Source organism: Crocodylus siamensis, chromosome 1 (genome assembly GCF_052110815.1).
Source record: "Crocodylus siamensis isolate JL-2025a chromosome 1, ASM5211081v1, whole genome shotgun sequence".
Classification (NCBI taxonomy): Eukaryota; Metazoa; Chordata; order Crocodylia; family Crocodylidae; genus Crocodylus; species Crocodylus siamensis.
The window spans coordinates 242,245,154-242,272,666 of NC_143395.1; the positions used below are offsets into that span (position 1 = coordinate 242,245,154).

The following is a 27,513-nucleotide window of genomic DNA, read 5'->3' on the forward strand; positions in this document are numbered from 1 at the left end:
AGGCTATATGAGGCTGAAAAACAAGACTTTAATGATAAAATACAGGAACAAAGACAAGCTACTCTTGTCAGTGTCAGTAAATAAATAGCATTAATCTGTCTTCATTACTGCCATGCATGGTGTAATACAAGAGCCTACCAGGTGGGAGGAGGTATAATATCTTTTACCATTATCCAAGTGTTAAGTATTGAGCTGAAGTTTAAACTGCAAAATTGCCTTTGATCAGCAAAGAAAGGTGACAGTCATTTTGGCTTAGAAATTGTCTTCAGAGGATTTTTGACATCTTTATGTTAGGATGGTGAGAGAGAGTGGAGAATCATATGACCTGGCTTGTCATCACTAGTTCTCAGGGGGAGTTAGGGGCCGAACTCCTGCTTCTGCCACTGAAAAACCTCTCTGTTTGTTTGCTGTCACAGAAAGCTTATCCCAATTGCAGTTTCCTCCCTTTCCTGCTTTATTATTTACAAAAACAGTTTTAATTGGCACATATTTGTATTTTTAAGGGCTACAAGCTATATTGCATCCTTGAAGAGCAAGAATTTTTCTTTTTTCAGAATGATTTACCCAACAACGTGTGCCAAATGTCTTTAAGAACAAGGCTAAGATGCACAGGATCGGATCACTGGGTGTTGTAAATCAGAATAGCTCCACTGACTTCAGTGATTTACATTAACTGAGTAGCAGGCTCATTAATTATTAGAAACTATGTTTTTTAAAACACATTTTGACTTTCTTTGAAGTTCCACCATCTGGCTTCAGTTTCCCAGAGTATACTTTTCTGTGTCACAGATACCAGAAAGCCCTGCTAGAGAATGCCAACTACATGCCATGAGGTAAGATGGCATTTTGTTCTATAACACAGTTTTGAAAAGCTTTTTTAATTATTCCTTTACACCACAACAGACAGCATCACCGGTCGGGTTCACCAGGTATTAAAACATTGTATTTAGTTGAGTAAAATCAACTTCAAACAGAAATAACAAAAGGTAATTAAACTCAATGATATTTTTTAAACATTAGCCTGATCCTCCACTGTCCAGCATAGGATGCGAATTAGCTGTGACATGATTATTTAGATGTGGGAACATTTTAAACCCACTCTTCCCAGGCTTATTTGATTACCACATGTCATTTTCATATTTCCTTATTTACTTATTGGCCTTACACATGGACCATAACTTTTCTAGCAACAGAAAACAGTTTCATCTGTAAAATAATATGGAGCATTTGAACACCCAGCTCACACATCCCTCAGGAGCTTAATTTTAGGCCACAATATGATAGTAATTCTAAAGACAACCGACTACTATATTTTTAGTGCTGCAGAACAGGAAATGCTATAAAAAAGCCTCAACTGCCAAATGTTTCCCTACTATTTTATGCTTTTAAAACTTGAAGCACAGTTCCTTTATTTTTGCTTCATTTGTGTGTGAATTGCTAATTGATCAAAAAAGAGCAATTTCAGGAAAAATTGTTAGGTGGCAGTAATGTTGTAGAGGTGAGACATTTCAGATAGTCCTGTTTCTTAAAGCTGACATTGTAGAAATTGTTAATTCCAGATTCCTTAAACTCTTTCTCCTTCTGAATTTCTTTGATGATTTTACATGACTTACACTGGAAGGCATCCATCCGTTGGGCAGCTGAGACTAGCCAATACGCCAATAGAGAAATAATCAAAAAATCTACCTAAAGCAATATAGTCCAATAACAAAACAAAAAAGCCAAAAGTGACAATAAAAAGAAACTTGTTGGTAGGGTTTGAGAATTCTAGGATCCTAACGTGGTGCTATATGTCACAGCTCAGTGTACACTACTAACAAAGCCCATCGTCAGCCAATTGGAAGTCTGATTTTCAAGGACCATTGAACACTGAACATTTCCAATGTGCTGCAATTACAGGAACAATTGTGCTAAATAACTTTTTGCTGATGGTGTGTGAACATGTACATATTATTCATCAGCCCTCAGAATTCTTACTGCAGGAAAGCTGGACTGCACGCTGGACAGTGGTATGGAGTATTTTAAAGACCGAGCATATTCCTTTGAACATTACAGAAGAAATCTGGAGCTAACCTTTCCACTGTCTCCAGTATTTGATTCACCTTGTTGAATCATTCTATATGTTCATTTATATTCTTCACTCGAAATGAAGGAAAAATATATAGAGGACAAAATAATTCAATTCTCCAAAATCTTCAGTCTCAGAAAAAATAAACAAAAATTGCTTTGGACAATATCTGTTACAACAATACCAGGGCAACTAGAGTGCATTTATTTAGTTCACATCTATGCTATGATAAAGAACAGAATTTAAAATATTTACTAAACATACACTGAAAATGTGAAGTGCTTCAACACGGATTGCCAAGAAATATGCTTGTGTTGTATTACTTACCTCATTGAAATGCTTCATCTATATTTGGCAGTCTGAAAAGAAGACCAGAATACGTGTTATGGTGAGGCTTAAATGGCTCAAGTCTCCAAATTACTCTTTCAGGATGTTTTTGTTTTGAGGTTAGTGAAGCAATGCTGGATGTCACCTCCCTAAGAGTCAGCTTGTATTCCCACATTTCACATTGTTGAACAATTTATTTCCATGAGTATTCCCAGTGAAATCAATAACACCACATGTAGTGATACACCATTTTAAAATCACTGCTTCTTAGCATTTTAGACTTCAGTCTATTGTGAGTCAGACTTTTCAACTGTATGAAATAAACCCCACAAAAGTAAAAGGAAATGAAAATTTTCACTTCAAGCCTGGCCCAAGAATGATTCAAGACCTGGAGGACCTGATGCCTTCACCCTAGTTCCTGATGATACATCTATATTTATTACATCCTGCCTCTTTTTGTTGGAACTATAGACAGTGTGGTCCAAAAGCAAATGGGATGGACACTTGGCTAACTTATTACCCTTAAATATGGCACCTGCAGCTTACATTTTGACAAGATAGTAAAAGGACTCTTTGTGACTGTTCCTATGTCTAGCCAGAGGATTTCTAGCCAAGTCTGCAAATCTGTTACCTCTAACAAAGACTGAAGTGATTGAAAGTATCTCAAGAGGAAATTATGCTTTATATTTGATATTTAAATAATTTGAGTTAATCCAATAGCGGTAGAAGGATATTTCTAAAAAACAACTTAATCATAAGTGAAATGACAGAAAAGGTAGCATAAACTACACTTCCAAAAAGTTGTAGTCATAAATGGTGATTTACTGTGACAAGGTAGGTAACGGAGTGGAAGGGCAAGCATCTGCATCCTACACATGGGGTGGCAGATACGCTAAAATTTGGAAGCATATATGTGTTTGAAAGGCTACTTGCCACCTCCCACTATATAAACTGGTCTGGAGCCCCTGTCTTTAAAATATACTTGAACTACCATTGTCCCAATAGGATGGATTGGCAGAATTAGAAGCTTGAATGGCTAAGAAAGGAAAAGCCAGTTCTTTATCAGCTTCTGGTTAAGAATAAATTGTTTATATTTTGATCACAAAATAGAAATGAACATGATTTAAAGTTAAGATGTCTAGAAGTAACGATTGGTAATTCTGTTGGAAAAAGACTGAAGGAATGTAAAATGGGAAACTGTCATTCTAATAAGAATTATTCCTTTAGTAAATAAAAAATATATATTAAATGTGGATAAGCTCTATATTCTAACACCAGAAGAGTTGAATCAAACATTTAATAAGGAAATGTTGCTTGTTATTGCTATTGTTTATTTTTTTACCTCTGGGATAGGGACAGAAATTACACATAAACCTGTATACCTGGTTGGAAACTAGTTCAAATCTGTAACACAACAGAAGTTCAGTGCACATAAATTGCTTTCAAAATGACTGAAACTGAACATGGATGTCATAGTAGACTTCACTGGTTTAGGATAAAGTGGTTTATTGAATTTCTATACCAGATCCCCCTCCAGATTCAAGGTAACTCATAGTCCCCCATTATCCTACAATGCTTTTTACCTCCCCCACAACACTCCGCTGCAGGGTGGGTAGGCTAGCCTTGGCCTAAGCAGTCTGCTCCAGCTAAGCAGAAAGGCCTACTGTAGCACCCCCAACATCTGACCTTGGCCACTGCAGGCATGTGGCTGCATTTCTTCAATCAAAAGTGAATGTCTGTTCACTTGCTTATCAGTTCAATCTATGTAGCTTAGACTAACCTGCAAAAATTAAATTGATTCAATTGAATTGGGGTTGTTGACTATTGGTACTTAGCCCTGATACCCTAGAAAAAAATTGCTTATGAAAAATGCTTTGGAAAAAAACCAACCTGCTGAGATTTCAGTAAAAAAATGGTCTATTTTAACACAACTAACTAAAATGGTTTATTTTAACAAAAAAATTCTTTCTAGCATGTATGCACCTATGATGGGGAAAAAACTCACAGGGAAGGAAAGTTTTTAAAAAAAATCATGAGTAACATTTGGGGGACCTCTCAGGGAGGAAATAACAAACCTTCAAAGATGATTATTTACTTTATTAAGTTCAGTTTTTGTGCTTGCTTTACAAAGTTGTTTCTTCCATAGAACAATCATGCGAGAGATGTATATCGTTAAGGATGTGCTAAAAAGAGAACAAATGAATTCAGTAGGCTCCAACAAAGCACAATGTTGTTTGACAATAAGTAATGATTTTGTGCTGCCTCAAAAATTCAGGGAAGCATCTGTTGCCCCTTCTCTAAAGTTCTCAGCTGTAACATGAGAAAGGTAGGGAGATGAATTTTCTTAGCAATGTGAACATGTGAAAATTCTCTCTGGTAATAATGTATTCAGCACATCTGTTTTAGTTCATCTGCAGCTCAGGCTAGAAATACTGCAAAATGAAGTTGGGGAAACGCTGTCAAATAACGTTCAGTTTTGTACAATTTAGTTTCAAAAGTCTAAGGGAAGAGATGGTAATACCAGAGTCTGTGTTTGTAATAAAAATCTTAGGCCTTTCAGATACCATTGAGTAAAGAATACAGAAAACTTTAGCGCCACACACAATTATAGTCATATATGGCCCTCGGACTGTGCACAGAACTTCTATGCCTATGCAGATCAAGCCACCAGTTAAGCATCTTGTCATTTATAAAGCTGCAGTAGTACTTCTAATTGTATAGGTATAATAATGGGGGACTATGAGTTACCTCTCTCAGGACCCTGATCTGGATAGGTGCTGTGCACCAAAAAAATAATTGGGACTTTGTTTTTAAGCATCTAAGGTTTTTTTCTGCTGGGATTGAATATGGAAGAGCTATGGAAAAATGAAGTGCTACTTGTTAGGCTAATCATAATGTTGCCTCTTTTAAATACTTTATTTATAATTATCACATCATTAATTATCAAGTGCAGTATATTTCAGTTTCTTTTTAAAACACCAGAGTGAAAAATGGCTGTGAACTCCACCCAGTGGAATTCTTCTGCTTATTTGTGACAGGGGTTGCTCACGAGAACAGAATTTTGTGCCTCATAGAAATATATCTGTTGATGCTGCATCCAGCTTTATTGAAATAGTAAATTATTGTATTGGGCCAGCTAAGGGTTTGTCATTGTTTTCAGTGTATTTATAGTCCAATTCTGAATGTTTTATATTGGTCTGCTCTCAATCTGAAATACATGGTTTGCTCTCAACCTGAAAGTTGTTAGGGATATAAGTCACTTTTGGAAATTCATGTATCATATACTGAAATCCATGTCAAGTTGCAGGCTGACTGAAAACCATCTATTAGGTACTGAAAACATTATGAAGCACTGTCAAAAACATATACAGAATATTGAAATCAAACCAAGGAATAGTACTGGCTCAAACACACACAATGTACTGACCTCACAGGCAGGAATTATCTAAATGTGTGACTTCTTACCTGTGCCAGTTGCCAGCCAACTGTACCTTACTCAATTTCTCTATACTTTAGCTACCCAGTCTATAAAGTGAGGATAAAAAAGCCATCTTTGTAAGCCACTAGATATCTAGGCCTAAAATGCTAAAAATTATTATTTATGTTCTATACTGGTAGCTATGTTTCAACAGGGTTTACTTGTTAAATAATTAATTTTAGTATTGATTTAAATACAGCCATCATAGTTTGAAGTTGCATACTGTAAACCATTATTTTTGTTGTGGAAATTAAGCTATACATTTTAAAGACAAGATAAGAACTACATCAGAAAAGCCATCTCTTTGCAAATGATATATACAGTCCCTGAGATAGCAGGCGTTTTTGATCAGATATTAGAGATACTATGCTTGATCTTCCCAAAGAACCTTGTTTACATTTAAATATAGATGCAGTATAAAATGTTAAAGGCCACTGTATAGAGTTCTGTTTTTTTGGTATAAAAATAATACATTAAACAATACATTCCCTTTACTTCATATCAGAATAAGGTGGAAATAAAATGTAACACTGCAGGCATTTTAAGCTGTTATTTTGGTAATATAACTAAAAAAACATTTAAAATAATAATTAGTGCAAAGGACTTTACTGTGGCCATATATTAGTTCTTTACTGTGATGAGCTGTTTTGCTTTCTAATCACAAAGTAAATTGTGTTGAAAATAGTAAGTGCTCTGAAGTGTATGCTTATGCTGTTTGATAATATTTTAATAGAACAGAAAGAAAAACTCAAAATAATCATTATTTTGAGTGTTAAGCAATGATCATTTTAGTATAAAAATTATGTCAGAGGAAAAGAATTGTTGTCTCTCTGGAAACAGAATAGATTCAAGTTGATTAAGCAAGTACCTATAGTTAGGCTTTGAACATCTAAAATGTAGGTGCCTGGCTCATGACGAGTGATGCAATTTGACCAAGTTTAGGGACATGAGATATAGTCATTAAGGAGATTTACATTTCTCTAAAGAGTGATTACGGGTTGAGCACTGTATAGAGAATGGAGCAAAGCAAGTCCCTCCACAGCGCCATTCAGAAAACTTAAAGATACTTAGACGCAGCCAACAGGAAATATTAAAGCCCAGTGGTATATGTATTAACTCTCATTTGTTTCAAGCATTGAGATTTAAGCAACTTTTCTTGTCAGATATCCGGTTCTAGACCAGAGTTGCTAATTGTCCATTAATTTATGGACAGTCTGTAAATAAAAAGGGAGGGGGGTAAAAATGCCTTTTTACAAAGGCCATTAAAAAAAAAAAACAGTCCATAAAGAAACTAAATAACTGTGAACATCACTGAAGGGAATAAGCTGAGAGAGGAGTTAACAAAAGAAGTGATCAGAGGGCTTTTGTTGGGCCTGAATGAATTCATGTCAGCAGGGCTAGATTAGTTTCATCCCAGGGTCCTGAAGGCAAAAAATATCTCAGAGTCCTTGGCAGTGATCTTCATGAAGTCATGGTAGATGGACCAGATACCAGAGGACTAGAAAAGGACCAATGTGTAGTGCCTCTCTTTAAAAACAGGGCAAAAAGGATAATCTGGGGAACCAGAGACTGATTAGGCTCACCTCAATACCTGGGGAGTTACTGGAGCATATCCAGTAGGGTATATCCAGTGGAACATATCCAGTAGGAAAGGCCATTTGCAAGCATTTGGAGGTGGAAGGGCTGATCACAACAAGCCTGCATGGATTTATGAAAAACAAGTCATATCAAACAAAGCTGATGTCCTTCTTTGACAAAGTAACTACTAGGGTAGATGAAGGGGAATGCTGTGGATACAGTGTATCTGAACTTCAGCAAGGCTTTTGACAAGGTCCCACATGACCTTCTCATGAAATGGGGGCTGGATAAAACTACTACAAGACAGATAGATAGCTGGCTCAATAGCTGCAAGCAAAGGGTAATTATTAACGGGTCCATGTCAAGATGGCAGGGTTAAAGTGGAGTCCCACATGGGTCTATCCTGGGCTAGGTACTGTTTAACATATCCATTAACAATTTGGATGCTTGCATAGAAAGCTTCTTGAGCAAGAAGGCGGATGACATGAAACTGGGAAGGATTGTATGCAGGTCAGAGGCTGCAAATGCAATTCAGAATGATCTTGACAGGTTAGAAAGTTGGGCTAGAGATAGAAGGATTAAGTTCAGTATGCACAAGCACAGAGTGCCACACATCAGGAGGAACATTAAAAAACAGAGATATGAAACGGAGTCTTGGTAAACCTACAGTGTGATGCAGGCTCAATGTAGTTTTGGGCTGTATCAATAGAAACATTAGGTGCAAGACAGAGTTTTACTTTCCTCTGTAGTGGGATGGCGGGGAGTATGGCCTTCTACTTGATGACAGTGCCTCTTTGAAAGGCATTCATCTGGTTAGGCCTTATAGGGAGTACTGTGTACAGTTCTGGGGTCCACATTTTAAAGAGGACACTGAGAATTTAGCAGGGGTCCAAGGGTGGGCAGCAAAGATGATCAAGAGTTTGGAAGGCAGGTCATATGAGGAGAGGCTAAAAGAGCTAGGCATGTTCAGTTTGTGGAAAAGGCACAAAAGAGGGGACATGATAGCAGTCTTCAAATACTTGAAGGGCTTGCCACAAAGAAAAAGGAACGGCAGACACCGAGAGACAAATGCAGACCAATGGCTTGAAGTTTCAGCAAAATAAATTTAGATTGGATATCCAGAAAAATTCTTCACCCTGAGAATAGTGAGGCAGTGGAACAGATGGCCAAGGGAAACCATGGGTTCTCCATCACTGGTGGTGTCCAAGAAGAGGTTGGATAGTCACTGGTTAGGGATGATCTAGGCATATCTATGCCTATTTTCTACCATGGATATATACCCTGCTTCTGGTCTTTGTTGGTTGTTCCCACTTCTCCCCACTTTTCTTCCCCCTTTTTCTGCTATATGTGTCAGGGAGTTTTTAAGCCTTCCCAGAGGCATCAGAGGCATTGGGTATTGCCTACACTTAAGGGTGGGGACTTCTATTGGTGTGTTCCAATTCTCCAGCTGGGAGCCAAGTCAGAGGTTTCTGGCTAAAGTGTCTTGCCCCTCCTCTCAGTGTCAGACAAATCACCTTATTTGGGGTCAGGAAGGAATTTTACCCCATGGTCAGATTGGTATGGACTGTGGGGGTTTTTACTTTTCTTGGGGCGGGGCATGGCCCTCTACTTGGGACCTCTTGAGCATATAGTAACAAAGTTTTATAGAAATGTAGAGTTTAGATTATGGTTGAATGGGATGGTTTGGATACAGATGATCTTGCCTCAGGTAAGAGACTGGACAGAATGACTTCTGGAGGTCCCTTCCAACTTTGCTTCTCTATGACTTTTCATGACTCTATGACTATATTGTCTAAACAAAGATCTAGCTGCTCACCTTTGACACTGTTAGGTTAAAAATAGGCAGGGTATCCTTGTTACTGCCCTTGTTACTGCCATCCAGGGCCTGGCAGAAAGGTTACATTTATGTTATGTAAAATATATGTCAGTAAAAATGTTTGGTCACTAGTAAAAAAATATAAAGATTTTCAATAAAAAAATAAATCTTGTGTTGGCAACCCTGTTTTAGACCCTCTTCATACTGAGGGTTTTCAAACCCAGTACTCTCACTTCCTAGGAGAGTGTTCTGACCAGCAGACCATAAAATAGACTGGGGTGGGAGAGGGGCACTCTTCACCACTTAGGTTGTGGTAGGGTCACTGGGATGCCAAGATTTATTGGCCAGAAGGGCTGTGTGTAGATGAAATGAGGGGCATGTATGCACAACACTTTCAAGCAGGTTAAATGCTTTTGCACCACTTTAATGGTGTTGGTGCTTGCATGCATCAGTAGCCTATTGCACAGTAATTCCAGCCGCTGTAGCAAATTCAGCAGTGTAATGCACCTTAAATGACTTGGGGCACAGCAAGCTAAAACTCCTGTGAGGAGTGAAGCACTGGACTCTGTGTAGCTCAGGGGCTCTGCAGGAAGCCCATGTAGGCAGCCTGGCACCAGCCCAGGAAGGCAGGCCCTGCTCAAGAAAAAAAATGGCAATCTTTTTCCCCCCTCCCCTCCTGGGGCCTGCCTGCATGAATTGTGTGTGTGTGTGTGGGGGGGGGTGCTTCCCTCCATAGCTATGGTACCCTCTGGGACTGACTGAGCTAGGTGTCTGTGGGTGGATGCCACCAAGGGGGTGGGGGAGCACTACTGCTGTAAAGGGAAGCACCAGCCCCCACCACAGCTCAAGGACTGCTCTGGAAAGGCAGGTAAGTGCACTGGTGTGTGCATGACATGGGGGTGTCCTTGGCCCTAAGTTGAAGTGGTGTTTCTAAACCCCCCCCACTTCAATGTAGGGCCACTGTTTCATCTACACATGCCCAAGGAGAACAAGCAAAAAGGAGAATTTCATTTTAACCAAGTATGGAGGAAACTCCCTTGGAAAGAGGGACTCCTAAGTTTTGGTCCCTACTCTTAGGGTCTTGTTTTTCTAAGGGATTGGGCAGAATTTAAGTGTCTTCCAGTCCACTGTGAAGTGCAACACAGCTTAGTTGGCAGTTAGGCTGTTAATTAACTGGGGGGGGGCATATGTGGGAGCAACAGAATGCAGAGCCAGCTGTGCACGGCAACCATGATGGAGTTGGCAGTGCATGGTGGCCATGCCAGAGCGTGGCTGCCACAGCAGAGCTGGTGGCATGTGGCAGCCATGGTGTGGGCTGTATGGTACTGTCCATGGTGCCCCCCAAAGAATGGGGCCCAGGGCAGTTGCCCCAATTCACCCCCCAAGGGTCGGTCTACTTGCAGTCATCTAAACAGGTGGAGTAACTTTCATATAGATGACTAGCACACTTCACACTTCAAAATGGAGATGCCTAAATATTTCAGAAGCTGAATATCTGTTGTGGTTGCTGGTGTAGGGCCAAACTGAATTCCTATGCAACTTAATTATGCCCAAGTTCTGTTTTGGCACTGACAGAACCAACTGTAACCTGGCCCAAAAATATTGTTTGTGAAAAGTAAAATTCTAGCATATTACAAAAAGAATGAAGGTTCATATTTTTCACTGATCAAAATATGGTTGCATGAGCATACAGTAAAACAGTAAGAACTTTATCATGTGTCTGTATTATTGCTTTATTTTAATGACCAGCTGCTGGTAGCATATTACCTGCTATTCAGCCATCCGAAAGCACTTTACAAATATGAATAAATTGAAGCCCAAACCAAAAAATTAATTAAAGTCAATAAAAAAATCTCAGATAGTTTGGAATCATGCCTTTTGCAATAAGAACATTCTTGTGAGGTAGTCTAAATGTTGTTCCCAGAGGCAACTGTGAGAGGGGTTGTGACTTTCCACGAGGTAGCTGCACAGAGCAGCACCTCCAGGGAGCTAAGCAGCAGGCACACCTCTGCAGGCATGGTGATGCAGATGCGGAGCGCAGCTGCCAGGGGCCCCGCCCTGGTGTTGCCGCCTACCATGGGCTCTTCTGAGGGCTCCACCCAGACAGCTCATGGTGGGGTCGGTGGCCCCTTGCCCCCTGTCTGTGGAGGGGGCTCGGTGGGCTTCTGGGGGGGGTGAGGCCTGGAGGTCTCCTTGCCTGTCCCTCCTATGCACGACTTAGGGCCCTGGAGGAGCAGGTAAGTGAGCTCCAGGCTGCGGTGAGCAGGCTGAGAGGGATCAGGGATGCAGAGGACAAAAATGATGCCTATTTCTGTTGTCTGCAGGCCCAGTCACCCACTGTACAGCCCCCACAGGAGACGCATCCAACGCAGGAGTGGAAGAAGTTGCCCAAATCCAGAGCTGTTAGGCCTAGAGCAGTGGAAGCTCCCCAGGTTCAGCTGGGGAACAGGTTTGATGCCCTGGCAGCTGTGATGGAGGAGGACAGTGCAATTGCCTCCGGCGGGGACGATGCCACTCCCCACATGACAGGAAATGGGCGGAGAGCGTACACCAGGAGAAAGAAATGCTGGGTCCTCGTCATCGAAGACTCCATCCTACGAGGACTGGAAGGTCCCATCTGCCGGCCCGACCCCATGACACGACAGGTCTGCTTCATGCCTGGGGCTTGGGTCAGGGACATCACAGAAAGGATCCCAGCTTACATCTGACATGCAGACCAGTACCCCATGGTTGTTGTTCATGTGGGTACGAATGATGCGGCCAAGGGCAACCTGGACCACATTATGAAGGATTTCGAGGCTCTGGGGGACAAGCTGAAGGAGACGGGGGTGCAGGTGGCATTTTCCTCTCTTCTTCCGGTGAGTAGGTGGGGATGGCAACATGAGGCCTGCATCGGTGAGGTCAACCAGTGCTTACGCAGCTCATGCTACCAGGCAGGCCTTGGGTTCCTTGATAATGACCCATGCTTTCGAGTGGGGGACTTGCTGGGGTGGGATGGGCTTCATCTCTCTCCTAAAGGCAAGCGTGTCTTCTCTTCCAGGTTGGCTGATCTCGTATGGCGAGCTTTAAACTAGTCTCGCTGGGGGAGGTGGCTGCAGAAAGACGAGGAGACACCATCTGAGCAAGACAGGTGACAAAGGCAAGGAGTGCTAAGGTAAGGAACGGGAGCCCAGACAGTCTCCCTAATCGGGGGGTGGCACACATGGGGAATAAACAGGGGGAATTCACCCTCAGAATAACTAGTTCAAACCCAGATGTCATAGGGCTAACGGAAATATGGTGGGATTCATCCCACGACTGGGCAGTTAGCATAAAGGGCTATAGGCTTTACAGGCGGGATAGAGAAAGAAGGAAAGCTGGGGGTGTGGCGCTCTTTGTCAAGGAACCCTACACATCCTCTGCCAGCAGAATGGGGTCAGAGGAAGGGCAGGCTGAAGTGCTCTGGGTCAAGATTCAAGGGGGCTGTGGGGAGAGTGATTTGACAGTGGGGGTCTACTATAGACCCCACAACCAAGGGGAGGAGCTGGACCAGGAATTTTCAGGCCAGCTTGCAGAGGCACTTAAGGCAAGAGATGTAGTTGTTATGGGTTATTTTAATTGCCCAGACATCTGCTGGGAGGATCAGTCAGCCAGGATGGACCATTCCAGGAGGTTCCTGACTGAGATACAGGACCTCCACTTAATTCAGGAGGTGCACAGTCCCACCAGAGGAAATGCCCTGTTGGACCTGGTCCTGGCCACAGGCGATGACCTGGTAAGGGGCCTCCAGGTTCTTGACCACCTGGGCGATAGCGATCATCGCTTGCTGGAATTCACCATCCAGCGCAGGGTGTCAAGGGCCTGCAGCAAGACGGTAGCCCTAGACTTTAGGAGGGCCAACTTCAACAAGTTGAGGAGTGGGAGAGGTGCTGGGGTCCTTGAGGGCAGGGGAACTCAGTGTCCAGGACAAGTGGTCGTTCCTTAAGGAAACGATACTCAGGGCCCAAGGGGTGTCCATCCCAACATGAAGCAAGGGGGGCAAGAGTGCCTGAAAGCCCCCCTGGCTCACCAAAGGCATCTGGGAATGCCTGATTACCAAAAAGGCAGCATACACCCGGTGTAAGGGGGGGTGCTATCTCCAAAGAGGAGTATACCTCCTTTGCTCGGGCCTGTAGGGGGGCTGTCAGGAAAGCTAAGGTGGACATAGAGCTAGGACTAGCGTCCGAGATCAAGAATAATAAAAAGTCCTTTTTCAAATATATAGGGAAGATGAAGAAAGCATCGGGTAATGTGGGGCCCCTGAAAAATACGCTGGGCAATCTGGTGATTGTGCCAGAGGAGAAAGCGGACCTCTTTAACCAATTCTTCACCTCTGTTTTCTTGTGCAGGGACCGGGACTTCTCCACTGTGATACAAGATGGACTCCAGGGGAACACCTCCAGACCTCAGTTTGGGGAGGACCAGGTTAGAGTGCTTCTGGAGGGGCTGGACGTGTTCAAGTCAACGGGTTCAGATGCTCTCCACCCCAGGGTGTTGAAGGAGCTAGCTGGGGTTATTGCAGGGCCCTTAGCATGGCTTTATGAGTCCTTGTGGTGCTCGGGTCAGGTGCCAGATGATTGGAAGATAGCTAATGTGGTCCACATCTTCAAAAAAGGGAAGAGAGAGGACCCAAGCAACTATAGGCCCATCAGTCTTACCTCAATCCTAGGGAAACTCTTTGAGAAGATCCTCAAGGAGCACATCTGTGATGGGCCGGCTTCAGGGATGATGCTCAAGGGTAACCAGCACAGTTTCATTAGGGGCAGCTCATGTCAGACCAACCTGATTGCCTTATGATCAAGTCACAAAGGCAATGGATGCAGGTGTTGCCTGATCAGGGCACAGCTGGAGTACTGCGTCCAGTTCTGTGTGCCCCACTTCAGGAGGGATGTGGACAGCATTGAAAGGGTGCAGAGGAGGGCTGCCTGCATGATTTGGGGACAACAGGGCAGACCCTACAATGAAAGACTCTGGGACCTAAACCTGTTCAGCCTTCACAAGAGAAGGCTGAGGGGGGACCTGGTGACTGTCTATAAACTCACTAGGGGGGACCAGAAGGGTTTGGGACAGACACTGTTTCCCCTAGCACCCCCTGGCATAACAAGGAATAATGGACATAAGTTATTGGAGAGTAAGTTTAGAGTAGACATCCGCAAGAACTACTTCACAGTTAGGGCGGTTAGGAGCTGGAACCAACTTCCAAGGGAAGTGGTGCTGGCTCCTACCCTGGGAGTCTTTAAGAAGAGGCTTGATGCCTACCTGTCTGGACTCATTTGAGTCCAGTTTTTCTCCCACCCAGGTGGGGGGTTGGACTTGAAGATCTACAAGGTCCCTTCTGACCCTACTTCTATGATTCTATGATTTCCTAGCGGCAACACAGTACATAAATCAGTAGCAGAACTCTCAAGATTATATTGTTCAAGTATTATGATTCCCTAGAAAACACTCTCCAAGTGTACTAGAGTAATTACCTTTCACCATTGGTTAGCTATACCAGGCAACCTTTTTGTGGCCACACATACTCTATGATTAAATCATGCCCCATTTCCCCTTCCACAAGTGAAGTTGAAAACTTGGGGTGAAAGTTGGTAAGGTTTTTTCATCCTGGATATGAATAGCTTTTTCATAAAAACACTATACACTCAATGTGTTGGGCAATCTGGTACACAACTGCTCCCCACCCTTGCATAATGCCATTTTTTCCTGCATACAAGGCCTGGATAAAACACACAAGCTGTTTTTGAAAAGCAGACTGAAAGGGGATGGGGGAAGGACTTTCCTTGTAGTAAGAAACTGGGTAGTACCAGCTAGGGAGCTGACCCTTCTTGTTCTTCTGCTCCCTGTGGGTTTTACTTTCACTTTTGCCTAGCTATAACTTAAGTGTCAGAAATGATTGTTACCATAATCTCTCTTGCATAAAATGCCCACTCCACTGTCTATCAGCTGTTGTTTGAGCAGGAAAGGCATATGTAAATATATAGCATTAACATTTTCAAATATTTTTAAAATATATATACTTGCTAGGGAGAATGATTGGGAAGCAAAGAAGAGTATACCAGGTTTATGGAAGCCAACATGGACTACTTACCTGTGTAAGGGGAACCTAAGCACAACATTTAGGTGCAGTTGGCCATCATAAAATATTTTGCTAATTCTGTAGTTTCTTAACCTCTCTTGGCACTTTAAGTTGTTCTGGTAAAACTCCCTAAATTTCTGTTGCTGGGATGCAGGCACCAGGGGCATCTAGACACATGAAAGACCTCTGTTCTGACACATGCTAATTAGCATGCATCAGAGCAAATTTAATAAATTGAGTCTACTGCAAACCTGTTGAAGTGTGATAATTAGTATGTTTCAGCAGCCTCCATGTCACATGTATTCAGCATCCCCACATTTCAAAATGGTAGTGGGGGTGCTTTAATTAGTGCAGCTCTCAGAGCCACTCTAATTAAAGCGCCCCCCACTCCATCCTGGAACATGTGCATAGATATCTTAAGGCTCAAATACTGATTTTTCCTGAATGGGCTATAAAAACCATATTTGCTACACCCTATCAACTATGTTATAGAGAACTCCAAAGGCTTTCTTTCACTTTTAGTTGTTGGAGCTGTTCCACTTGTAGAAGACACTTAGGCATTCATTGAAGCAGGAATTGGACCCTTCATTAACCACTTGGCTAGACAGTCATTCTCTCTTTCTTGCCCAACAAATGTTTATCTCTTCCATGCACAGTTGAACAGCTGTTCAAGCACCTGACACCCATTGTACAACAAGAACACTTGGTATCTTCTTCTGCCTAGGTTAAGCTTCTCACTGCCAGCCTTCTGGCATCTGTAAATCCAAAGCTTCAAGACCAAGCCACATATTTTACATGGGATTAAGGGCATGTAAACATGATGTTGTTAATTCCATTAGGCACCAGGATGTGTAAAAGTTGTGACACTTAGCATGACAACATCTACTACCTCTTTATCCAATCAAATGTCCATAGGCTTCTTGATAATAGAATCATATTCACCATTTGTCTTGTCTGTAGGGTAGGCATAGAAAATCCTTATGGCACTAGTGTCATCCCAGTCGTGTCTGGTACACAGTGGAGCAGGAATCTGTGTATGTTTCTTCCCTTCCCAAAGAAGTCCCACTAGACAGTCCCAAGCTAGCCCCTATCCTATTTGCACACTACAGACATATGCAATGAAATTATGCAACTGACAGAAAGAAGGAAGCAGGGAGAGGTGGGAGAGATAGAGTCCCTGTTCCTCTTGTTTTTTTCTGTCCCTTAATCCCAAATCAAATGAATGGTCCCATTGCATGGTCTTTTGCTTGCAAAGACTTCAGGATTTGGTCCACATCTGGAGTTGTACAAACAGAAATCTGAGCCTTTGAAGAGCTGTGTCTAATGTATTCTTAGTAACAACTGCTATTCTAAGCTTTCTGACTACTGTATATGGAAATTATTTCATAGGATAGGTCCTACATTGGCCAAAGTATTAGACAGTGATTACAAGTGGGATTTTATTTCGTATGGCACTTAGCAACATGATATCTGCTTTATCTGCCTTAAGTCAAGAAAGAAAGAGATGTCTTGTACCTGGAGTGAAACATTCATATTCTACATGCTTGCTTTCTTGTTTTCTTTACCTTTGAGCCCCCATACTCAGTGCCTTTGCTCACTGGCCAGACACCTGCACAAATATTCAATCAGTCTAGGAGAGGAGCTCATCAATTGGATTAGTCATAGTACATTGTTTTCCTGCCGCCTTCCCCTCTTCCCTGGTGTTACCATGTAGTAAGCTTTGGGTATGACATGCGTACCAGCTCATTCTCTCTGCACCATATCTCCTTACACAGCAGAATTGCACTGCTACCACTATCTGAGTAACTTCCAAACACATGGAGATTCCATTTGTATAGCTCACTGTAGGGTTCTCTTTTCTTAGCATTGTGTGAAAACCTTGTGCTTTTATTAAATATTGGCAGTCCTATTTTTTTTTAATTACAATAGTTATATAGGCTTGAGTTAGGGAAGATAGAACTGGACTTAGATTGTTTGGGAGTGTTCAGGTCAAGGATTGTGGTCTTCCCCATTGTACTGTAAAGCTTCAGTTTTTGAAGTTATCCCATTAACCTCTATAGAAATCTTCTTTATAAGATGTAGAAATAATACACCAGGGTTAAAACAAAGTGGAAAGACTAGAATGACTACAAATCCTTATAAAAGAAGCATTTAAAAACATTTATAATGTATTTACTCAATTGACTTCACAGCTCAAAATAGCTTTCTGAGAACACTTGTTTTTCAATCTGTATACTGTAGAGCCCTGGAAGTCAGGCATATCACACTGCACATAAATTTTTGATAGCCAAAATACAAAAGCTTTTTACACTGTAACTTTTTCCATGCACATACATACACATGTACATTACTCTCCTTCCCTTCCAACTTTGTGTATGTGTGTCCACAGGCACACATTCAGTTATTACTGCAACAGTGATTAGAAAAAATATATTCACAGTTTGGATGATATGATTAGATCTGAACAACTCATTTTTATATATGATTTTTCTGGTTAATTCTTTTTATTATTTCACTATAGTCCATGAGTGTGTTGAGATTTCTGTAAATGCCTTGCTTATTCAAAATAACTCTTGATCAAAATAATTTATTGTATATTTTTCAAAATAAATTAATTAATTCTCTTTGCTTTGAGACAAAGATAACATAGTAGATTTTGTTTTTTGATTGAATGAATATAATTTATAGGCCAGCTCTGTACACTTTTTTTCCTATAGAAGTATTTCTTTTTTGCGGGGGGTGGGTTGACGATTTCATCAGCAAAGTTATACTGGAACTAGTATGGATGACCTAGTTCCATTGGTGATTGGAAATGAGGGCAGATGCTAGTGATTGCTGGAAGCCCCTAGTCATGAATGTATATGGAGGCAATGATTGTATGATGGTCATTAGTACTTGGAAGAGGTCTGCAACTGGCATCTGCAATCATGACTAAGAAGGCCTATATAGGATCCATCCTGCTCACTCTGTATGGAAAGAAGGCTAGAAAAGGTGCACTAACAATAGGGTGACCATGTATCCCAGATTGGCTGGTACAGGACCAGATCTTATAGGCTGTCTCAGAGCCCCATCTGTTTGAAAAAAATTAAGCAAAAGTCACTATCAAGGTTTTGTGCTTCTGTTCATAGCTGGGAAGATCCTCACCTTTATTCTCCTTAATAGACTTACTTTCCTCACTGAGCCAATTTTACCCAAGTATCAATGATGTTTCAGACCACTCAGAGGTACAGTAGATACATTTTGTTGCTAGACAGCTGCAGTAGAAATGCCACTAGCAACACCAAAATATTTATATGGCCTTCATTAACTTGGCTAAAGCCTTTAATTTAACAACTGAGAGATTTATAGAAGATCATGGTGAGATTTAGATGCCTGCCAAAATTTGTTGCCATTAGCAGACCGCTCCATGACAAACACAATAGCAACTGTCCTAAGCAATGGTTCAGAAATGGACCACTTCAATATTAGAAATGGAGTCCAACAAGGATGTGTGATTGCACCAACACTATTTTTCATCTATAGTGCAACTATTTTGCATCTCATTGCTGATAGACTTCTATCTGGAGTCATCAGTAAATATCACATGAATGGGAATGCCTAACATCTCTAACATAATGGGAAGTTTGGTTATGTGCCAAATCCAAGATAACCAACACCTCCATTACTGTTCTTTAATCTGCTGATGCATGTCATATGTGCCACTCAGTTTAAGCTCCAGGTTGCTCTTGATTACTACTTTGCAGCATCTGAAATATTTGGACTCACTGTCAACTCCTTGAAAGCCAAAATACTTTACCAACCTACCCCAAACCAGCCAGCTGCTCCTCCACACAGTACAATTAGATGGAAACCCTTGGAGAATGTTGAGCATTCCCCCTTCCAATTAGGTAAGCAACTTTCCCAAAAAGTAAACATAGATTATTATATTCATCACTGGATAAAATCTCCCAGTGCAGCCATTGGATATCTCCAAATCATTCAGAGATTCAGCCAATTCGGATGCTAGTAATGCCTTTGATTAGTGAAACTTAGGAGCCTTCTTGTATGGTAAGTTTCCTTGACATGACTCTGGTCCTTTCTTTTTAGTCCAAAGCGCTTTGCAGAACTGTGGCATGGTATCTCCTGCCCACAGTCAATGGCTGTCCCGCCCACTCCAGCTCCCAGCTCTTTAAAAAAAAAAGCCTCCGCTTACCAACTGCTGCCAGGCAGGGGGTGATCCCCACTGCCCCCCACTGCTGCATACCATGTGGGGGGCTCTGTTTCTCTCTCCCAGAACTATCTAAGCCCTCTGACCCCTGCCCACTCTCCCAGCCCCTCCCATGGCTGCCTCGCTTTTGACTCTTTAAAAAACAAAAAGCCCCCACTCACTGGCTGCTGCCACGTGGAGGGGTAATCCCCACTGCCCCCTACTGCCCCCACGCTGTGTAGGGGGCTCTGCCACAAGCCCCCAGAAGCCCCAAGGCTGCTGGAGCAGCCAATGAGTCGGGGCTTTTGTTTTTTAAGGGTTGGGAGCTAGGGTGGGTGGGGCAGCCATGGGAGAGCTGAGAAAGTGGGCACAGGTCAAGGGGTTCATGGCAGAGCCCCCCACACAGCACAGGGAAGTGGGTGAGTGGGGGCTTTTTTTTTAAAGAGCTGGGAGCTGAGGCAGGCTGGGTAGCCCTGGGGGCAGGGTCTGGGAAAGTGGGCGGGGGTGGGGGGGTGCTCAGGGAGGCTGGGGGAGCAGGCAGGGGATGAGGCCTGGTGGGGGTCCCCCCATGCTCCCTTTCCTCCTTCTCCAGCTCTCCCTCCCCCACCCCCTACTTACCATCATGGAGTCCAGGTCCAGCTTCCTGCTGCAGAAAGCGGGGACTGCCTGAATCGCTGAAGCTCTCCAAATCAATTTGGAGAGCTTTGAATCAATTCAGACCTTTCAATTGGTCTCCTGATTCAATTTGGATTTGAGGATTCAGCCACAGAATCCGGCCAAATCTCCTCTGAACTGAATCGGCACCTAAAGCTTTGTACAGCTTTATAGGACATGTCATAAGAATGCCCGACAACTGACAAAACAGGCCTTACACTTTTTATTCACAAATGGCCACTGTTCTAGAGATGAGCTAAAGAAAAGATTCAAAGACACCTTGAAAGCCAGTCTGAAGAAATGCAGTATTAACATCAACACCTGGGAAACGCAAGCTCTGAATAATCCCTAATGGTGCTGTGATATACAAAAAGACATAGTTCATTTTGGGAAAACTGGCCTCACTATGGCGGTGAGAGAGACAATGGAGAAGAGCTGTGATCTGACATCACCAGGATCTGTTTCTCTCTCCCAGAACTATTTGCCATCTCTGCAGTTGCACATACATATATTGGATTGGGCTCCTCAGTCATCTATGGACTCACCTATGACTTCCTTATTTGCTGGAAGTGTTTCATTCTCATGTCGAGGGACTGCCGACAACAGATATGACCATGTATTAGTATAGTAAAAGTAATACATCTTTTTCTGACAGGTGAGCCTTAAAATCCAGTCACTGTGGTGAATATTCACATTTGCATATGTGAATAGAGATCCTTATATAGGAAGGATTATTTTTTCAGGTCAGCACATAAGTTTTCCTGAATAGCAACCTTTAAAAATCACTTCTTAAATATTAACATAAAATCTGCAGTTTCTATGACTGTTCTTGCCAGCAAACACACTCCAAAGATTATTCACAATGAAGCAAACATGAATGTGTGTGAAATTAATGAAGCCCAAAATCAATTTGTTCATTATATTACTATTTGTTTATACCCTGATTTTTATTTTTCCTTTGTTTGCCCAGTTCTATTGGAAGGGCAGAAGTATTACTGAGGGTTACAGAAAGGTGATGGAATTGCAGGAGTCTTTGTTTCCTTTTTTCCACTTTGTTTAATAATGTAATGCATTTTACAGCATGGTGCAATGAATAAATAGTGACTTTACAACATTATCCTAATAAATAACAAGAATAGCCATTAAACAGGGAAACTAAATTAAGCTATTTATAAATAATGTTATTAAGGCTGTGACAGAGCCATTGAGTGTGAGATAAACCAATATTTTTCTTGGAAATTTCCCAGCTTTCTAAAAGAAAGCTGTAAGTATTCTGAAAGCAGGGAAACTAAAATTATTTTTATTTATCAAAATGTCTGGGGCCTGAAGTATGTCTGCATATTTTTTTTCAGACACATAGGATAAAATTCATCAGTGTGTAATTGACTAGAGGTTGATGATAATGATGTCACTGTTATTTGTTTGGACTAAAATGATTCAGGGAGGCAGAAGAGAGAACTATGGAGTTGATGTTTGACAATTCAGCTAACAAAAATGGGGATTTGAGTACATCTGTTAAAGGCAACTCATAAAGTTCCATTAATTAGTATTGACTGTATAATATTTAGGCAGTTAATATTTAACAGAAGGCCTAGGCTGATTGAATACTATGCCCAAGCTGATTAGATACCATGCCACAGTTCTGCAAAGGGCTTTGGACTAAAAAGAAAGGACCAGAGTCATGTCAAGGAAACTTACCGTACAAGAAGGCTCCTAAGTTTTGCTAATCAAAGGCATTACTAGCAATGACTAAGAAGGAAAAAACTTGCCCCCAAGTTAATTAAAAAACTTACAGGCCGTGACTTTTTTGCCACTGACTTCATTCAGGGCTTTGCTTAAAAACCGATGGCACCATTTATGGTCCTGCACCATTTCTCTCAGGCAGCTCAACTCACAATGGCTTTAGCACTCTGATTCTTTGTAAGTATCCAGTCATCTGAAAAGATTAAAAGCCAATGTGGAAATGTGTGCCTTCTAACTAATTTGTGCTGCCTTTTTCTATTAACTTATGAACTGCGTATTAAAATGTAATAGATCTCTGAGTTTATCAAATTAGAAAGAAAACCATTGGGATTTTAGCTCATAATAACTTAAACACAGATTATGCTGCAACCTCTACAGAAACCCATAGCGCTAGTGACTGAACGAAATGTTGTAATGCACTGCACAATTAGTGTCCCATCATATAGTCGCTAAAAATGCAACCAAGGAGACATTTTTCTACCTCCCATAAACTATCATCAAGCCAATAATTTAAAGTTAGAGTAGAAGTGCCTGGACATGATCTACAATCCAATCAAGTCAGTGAGATTCTACCCATGGTATTACACAGGGAACTGCTATATTGGGCAGTGGTCTGGCCATTAGGATATTACAACAAAGATGAATACCACCACTGCTTGTAAAAAAAAAGCTTCATTTTGAAAGAGGCCTAATCTTATGGGAATATTTCAGGCATGCTCTGAGAACGCCTGCTGGATTGGACTCCTCAGAAGGTAGGCAGTAGTGTACATACTTTCTCAGGCCTGATCAGGGTTAGACTTGATGTATAGACATGCACAATGTTTCCTATTTACTCAAAGCAACGATGAGGTTTTTTTCACCATTCAATGTGAGGACATAAACCTGGGGTTGGGGTTGGGACCAGAACTGCCACTGCAGCAATCACTTCTGCCTAGCTGAGTGGCTTCTGGATCAGAGCTGGATCTGGAGCTGTAGGCACGACAGAGGAAAAGCAGCAGTGGAGGGCAAACAGGGGAGGCAAGTGGCAGGCAGGGCAGGGACACGGAGGCACAGGCACTTCTGGTGGGGGCCAGGACTGAAGGGTGAAGGAAGCAGAGGCGACTCCAAAGTGCTCAAACTGGGTAGTTCTGGGCAAGTACACAAGGAAATTTAAGGTAAAAACATAAGGGCCCCATGGAATTTTAGACACTTCTAGGGCATGTCTAGACAAGACACTTTACTCAAGATTAGAACAAATTACTGTGCAGTAAGTGCCACCATCTACATGTGCAGGTGCTTAGTGGGTACATCTAGACAAGATGAGATACTGTGCAGTATCTCATTACTACTGCATACTAGTTCGTTACTACTGTACAGTACCATTGCTTGACACAAACTGTGACATGATGCTAGTGCACAATAGTAATGAGCTACTGTACAGTAAACATCAGCAGGCAACCATACTTGGTTATGCAAGTACTAAGCATTTACACATGTCGATGGTGACAACTGCTCAGTCAGTGTCTTACTTAGACACACCCACTGTGTAGTGATTTGCTTTGTAAATACAAGTAGCAAATTTACTTGTGATTACTTACTGCACTATATTGTGTGTATAGATGGTGGACTGGGAGCAACCTTTCTCTTGGTCAGGTGGGAAGCAGGGAAGGGAGATTGCTCTCTGCCCCCAGGAGCTACCTGCTGCTGGGGCTCTGGAGCCCAGGTGAGGATAACATCCCTCTGCTCAGGCAGCAGGGAACTCAGTCCTCACTCCCCGATCACGATCACAGAGCAGGGCCTGGGGAGATTGTTCCCAGCCACAGCTCCATGTTCATGAAGCTGGGTTGCGAACAGGTTGGAAAACTGTTCCCCACCCAGTTCTGTGATAGTGGAGTGGAGCCTGGGAACTGTTCCAGTCAGGGGCATGTCCCAGCCCCATGCTCCAATCAGGGAATGACTTGCTGCTAGCTGCCCCACTGGTGGATCAGGGCAGTGGGCTGGGACTTGCCAGTCCCCTGCAGCTCTTTCCAAGTCCCTTGCCCCCAGTTAGAGAGCCTGGGCCAGGAGCTCCCTGCTGCTGGGGCAGGGGGACATTGTCCTGACCCAAGCTCTGCTGGTGGAACCCACCTCAGCAGCAGGCAGCCTCTTGGGGGCAGGGAGAAATCTTTCTGCCCTGGTCAGGAGAGAGCTGTCTCCTGGCCCCGTGCTCCCTGCCAGCTCCTGGGTTAGCACCCAGGGGGAGTTTAGGTGCAGGGCCAGAGGGTGCAGGAGCAGACTGCTACCAGGAGCAGCAGATCTGCTTCCACATCTCTGCACATGTAGATGTTTGCCTGGGGTAGGTTTATGCTAGAGTAATTTATTCTACAGTAAACTCACCACACAGCATTTGCATATGTAGACATACCCCTACAATCAGATGGTAGCTGAAGTGGGAAATTTGAATTGTGATGTAGAAATAAGTTTTCTGTAGCAGGACTTAGGTGGGATTGAGCTACTAAGCCTTTAGTGGGTCCAGCCCTTAGTAACTAGTGGCAATAATTAAATCAGGCTGATCACTTTTATGATCCATCGCAAAGCTGGCAACTCAGTCAGCAATACAGAAGTCCTCAACTGTAGCTCAGGAAGCTTGTTGTTGAGAAACTAAGGGATCAAGACTCAGCAGGAAGAGGAGTCCAAGAGGAGTGGTGGCTCCTTAAGGGAGTGATCATGGAGGCATAAGGGATGTCCATCCCATATCAGAGGAAAGGTAGCAAAAGGGCACAGCAACCCGCTTGGCTCAGCAGGGAACTCATGGACCTCCTAAGCCAAAAAAGAGAGGCTTATAAAGGATGGAAGATAGGAATCACCACAAAGGAGGATTACTCTGGACTGGTCCGTATCGGTAGCTAGTGAACCACAAAAGCCAGGGCTGCAACCGAACTCCACCTGGCTACACATATCAAAGACAATAAAAAGTTCTTTTTTAGACATGTGGGGAGTCAGAAGAAAAGCAAGGGTAACACTGGACCCCTGCTAAACCAAATGGGACAACTGATGACTGGCTCCCAGAAAAAAGATAACCTGCTTAACGTATTGGTTTTTCATCAACCCCAAGGGTCTACCTTGCCCAGCAAGATGTGGGACAGCCAGGGTGAGGGTGCAACTATACCCAGCATCGGTGTAGACCTTGTAAAGGTACACCTTTAGTGGCTGGACACCTTTAAGTCAGCAGGTCCTGATGGAATGACAGAATGTCTGTTCACTGGAGCACCCCAAGGGATGACAAGGACCAACAGTTACAAACGCCTTCAAGACAGTTTTAGGCTGGACAGAAGGATAAACTTCTTTACTGTCCAAGCCCACAAGGCCTGGAATAGGCTCGCTCCAGAAGTGGTGCAAGCACCTACTCTGGACTCCTTTAAGAAGCATTTGGACACTTATCTTGCTGGGTTCCTTTGATCCCAGCTGACTTCCTGCCCTTGGCACAGGGGGCTGGACTCGATGATCTCCCAAGCGTCATTCCAGCCCTAATGTCTGTGAAATCTATGAAATAGGCTGCTATCCGAGGAAGGTATTCTCCCACACTCTGCCCAAAAAATAAATTCTCCCCACACAGGAGGCCAAATGTAGCCACTATTCACATTCGATTTTACAGAATGCCTGGTATGTGGCTGACCTGAAGTGAGAGCTGAACATGCACAAGGACTCTGCTAGGTCCTTGCATGTAGAGGTTCCCTGGTGATATCTCCAAAATGCTACCCACTTGTGGCATCAAAATGAGGTGACACTCACACTAGGTAATATTGATCGTTAATGATGCTGACACTTAAATAGCCATCACAGGACATTTGAATTATAACTTCACTGGCATGAATGGGTCAGTTCACATCTTTTGGAGTCATTGTTCCAGGTTCTCATTTGAAAATTGAGATCCTGTTCATTGCTGCACCAGTTGCACTCTGCTTATACTTTTGATGCTCTTTATTAGTGTAACTCTTAGAGACTGAACTGAGAGAGCTTCAAAGAAGTGCCAGGCAGGTGTATTGGCATATGTCAGCTACTTCCAATCTCCAGTATTGCTATAGCTCAACCAAAGGTGAATATATGCAATACAACCTGCAAAAATAACAATAGATCATCAACAGGATTGATTACTCCTGGTACTCTTTTTGAATAGCAAGTCAAGACATGAATAGTGACGTTATTTTCAAGCATGCTATTTGAGGAATAAAGTACTATTCAGCATCAGAGGATCAGAATATAGCCTCTAAACTCTGAAGAGCGTCACTGCAGAGAGATATTTCTGATAGTATTTTTAGAAATTAGGACATTTCTGCAAACACATTTTCCCTTCATGTAAGCAGGAGAACTTCTCTCAGTTCACTGACCTTAACGTTTCTTAATATATGTCAAGCTGAAGGTCTGAGTCCTATTCTTTAGCAGAACTAGTAAATATATTACCCCAGTTAACCTCCTTTATTCATTTTCAGAATATACCTAGATGCAAAAGGCTACCAGTAAATGGCTTTATAAAATATCATTCAACCACTCTTGGTTCCAATATGCTTTTCAAGGTTTATCATTTCCTTTTAAAAATCTGTTCTGCTGAAAATAATCAAGTTCTTTAAATAAACACAATTAAAATTAAACTGCAGCCTTCTGGTTAAAAGTATAATTTAGATTTTCTTTGATTACGCAGGAAAATACAAGAAATAAAACTTTTTTAGTTTACTTGAATTTACAGAATAGAAACCTCTGTCTTTGAAGATGTAAAACAATCTTGTTAATTTAATGCACATCATTTACATGTTCAATTATAATTAATTATAAACAAAAGAAAAAATGGCAACAGTTAATTGTCAGGCTTTTAGACAGGCTGCAGTGGTGCAGAACTCACTACATTACATAACATATGAGCATTTAGTTCAATCCTTTTCCTTGTGGATTGTTTCACATTGAGTTTCACATCCTGGAAATACAGTCAAAAGCATTGGTTTATTTTTTCACTTGGCCTTGTGCAGAAAAATGCATAAAGGCTGAAGGATAATGAATGGTACTCAAAATGATAAGTTGTGTCTGAGATAAAAGTAGACTTATTTGTGACTCTGAGCAAGTGTTTTGACCAACTTAATCTGTCTTTCAGAATTATAAAAAAGTTCAAAGCATCATGTGATAAACCAGTTTTAATCTGACCTGTATTCATATTTCATATAGAATAAAAATTCTGGTAAGAAGGCACTGGAAGATATATAAACTTATCTTTAATTAACAGGCAGCACCTTTCTTCTCTCCCAAAGGCAGCCCCACAAAATTCAGCCTTTCTCCAAGGCTGTATTAAGTTCAATAGGCCCTATCTGCATAAAGAGAACCATGATCTATAGCAAGAGCGGGGAAAATATTTTGGGTGGAGGGCCTCTTACTGAGTTTTGGCAAGCTCTCGAGGGGTGCATGGGTAGCTGCACCTGTTGACAGATGCCCCACACCCCGGTTGCCATCTTGGGGCCAGAAGTTCTGCCCCTACCCTCTGACCCTTGCCATCAGAAGTCCCTCCCCTTGCCCTGGAAGTATTTCTTTCGGGACGATGGTTTGCCAACTTAGGGGGAAAAAAACA

At 42.3% G+C, this 27,513-nt stretch overlaps 1 pseudogene; it reads left to right on the plus strand.

Annotated features, from left to right (window-relative positions):
* Positions 1-11,283: 11,283 nt before the first annotated feature.
* LOC149874319 (uncharacterized) lies at positions 11,284-12,341 on the plus strand (annotated as a pseudogene).
* The last annotated feature ends 15,172 nt before the right edge of the window (positions 12,342-27,513 follow it).